Here is a 2,112-nt window from a genome sequence, read left to right on the forward strand (position 1 = left end):
ACCCCTGGCTGTGGGGCTGGTGTTAGCCTGGCTCACTCATGTCTTGCTTTGGGGGCTTTGGGCCAATGCATGGGGCTCTGCAGCTGGGAACTGTCAGTGACTTTTCTGTGGTGTGTTGGTCCTTTCTGCAGTCCCCACTGTGGTAGGGCATTGCCTGATCCTGGGCTGGGTTCTTTTCTGGGGCTTCCAGCAGCTCTGCCCCCTGCCGGTTGAATGTTTCCTGGTCAGAGGCACAGGCGCCTTCCTGTGCCTGGGGTGGGCCCTGATGCTGCTGGGTGAGCGTGATGAAGCCAAAGTGCTGTGAGCTCCATCTGAACCAAGTGGCCTTTGTGTGTTAGATTCCTGAGCCCCCTGGCTTTGGGCCTGGTTCTCCTGCCCAGCACAGGCCACTGTGAGCAGGGCCCTGCATATCTGTGATGTATAGTACCCTTGTGTGTTCAATGGGAACAGAACCCTGAGCTTTGCAGGCTGGGGACTGATCTCAGCTGAAGGATCGGTTTGCTCAGTGCTGGTACATTTGCAGAGGAAAATGGTAAGTGTTTAAATCTATTTCAAACATCCAGGAAAATCCCCAAATGTACTGGAGATGAAAATATATTTCCCTTAAGACAACCATCTGTGAAGGAGCACCTGGGACTTCTTCAGCTGCAGTCAAATGCTCCACCACTAAGCTGTACTCTTCACCAGTGGTAAATGCTGTAGAGGCAACTGTACCTTTCTCAGAAGGAATGCGTGTATGCCAGTATCAATAGCTAATCTCCAAGGAGTCACAGGTGACCAGAAATTGTTTATCTGCAGGTCCCATGGGGAGGGAAGCAGACAGGAGAGTTTGACAGAGGGTGTGTGAGAAAGGGAGTGATGGGGTCAGGTTAATGCCTTTGGCTCTTTCATGTCTTTTTTAGAGCCTCTGGAGGCCAGTTTGGCATGTAGAAAATAATGCCAGGAATGGGATTTGAACCCATGCCTCCTCGGGGAGACCAGAACACCCAGGGGAAGAGAAAGACAGTGCCTTGAGTCTGGCGCTTTAGACCACTCGGCCATCCTGACACGGTTGTAAGTGATGCTCTCCCCACACTAGTTTTGCTTTATACTTTATGAGTCAGGCAGGCTCGACTCTTTCTGTACTCATCTGGAGCACAACTCTTCCAACACCAGTGAGCCATTCTCCAGCACAGCTGGCTTTCATACTTAATAACCCCCATATGACCTAATGCTTGGAGGTACTTTGTCCTTAGCTGAAAAGTAATGGATGAAGAAGGAACTGCCTGTGAAAAAACAGATCAACAGAGCCAGACGTGTGCCACGAAGCCTCTTGCTACAGGACAAGCCCAAGAAACCAGCAGAACACCACTAGCCATCACCTACAGTCCGTCCTCAGCTAAAACCTCTACAGCGCATCATCAGGGATTTACAACCCATCCTGGACAATGATCCCCCACTTTCACACGCCTTGGGAGGCAGACCAGTCCTTGCCCACAGACAACCTGCCAACCTGAAACAAATCCTAACCAGCAACTATACACCGCACCACAGTCACTCTAACTCAGGGACCCTTCCATGCAACAAACCTCGTTGCCAGCTCTGTCCACATATCTACACCAGCAACACCATTACAGGACCTAACCAGATCAGACACACCATCGTGGGTTCATTCAGCTGCACATCTACCAATATAATTTATGCCATCATGTGCCAGCAATGCCCCTCTGCTATATACATCGGACAAACTGGACAGTCTCTACGTAAAAGAATAAATGCACACAAATCAGAGATCAGAAATGGCAATATACAAAAACCCGTAGGAGAGCACTTCAATCTCCCAGGCCACATGGTAGCAGACTTAAAAATAGCTATCCTACAGTAAAAAAATTTCAAGACCAGACTCCAAAGAGAAATTCCTGAGCTACAATTCATCTGCAAATTCAACACCCTCAGCTCAGGATGAAACAAAGACTGTGAATGGCTGGCTAAATACAAAAGCAGCTTCCCCTCCCTTGGTGTTCACACCTCCAGATCAACTGCTGGTAGTAAGCCTCATCCTTCCTGACTGAGCTAAGCTTGTTATCCCCAGCCTTGCTCAGGCTTATTTATACCTGGCCCTGCAGATTTCCA

General features: G+C 49.3%; 1 non-coding gene across 1 annotated transcript; it reads right to left on the bottom strand.

The window, feature by feature from the left end:
- Positions 1–937: 937 nt before the first annotated feature.
- TRNAL-CAA (transfer RNA leucine (anticodon CAA)) lies at positions 938–1,047 on the bottom strand. Its single transcript has 2 exons — positions 1,010–1,047; positions 938–983 (listed from the first exon to the last, which is right to left on the bottom strand). It is a non-coding gene; the product is annotated as a tRNA-Leu (tRNA).
- Between the last annotated feature and the right edge of the window lie 1,065 nt (positions 1,048–2,112).

The sequence above is a fragment of the Carettochelys insculpta genome, chromosome 7 (assembly GCF_033958435.1).
Source record: "Carettochelys insculpta isolate YL-2023 chromosome 7, ASM3395843v1, whole genome shotgun sequence".
NCBI classification, from domain to species: Eukaryota; Metazoa; Chordata; order Testudines; family Carettochelyidae; genus Carettochelys; species Carettochelys insculpta.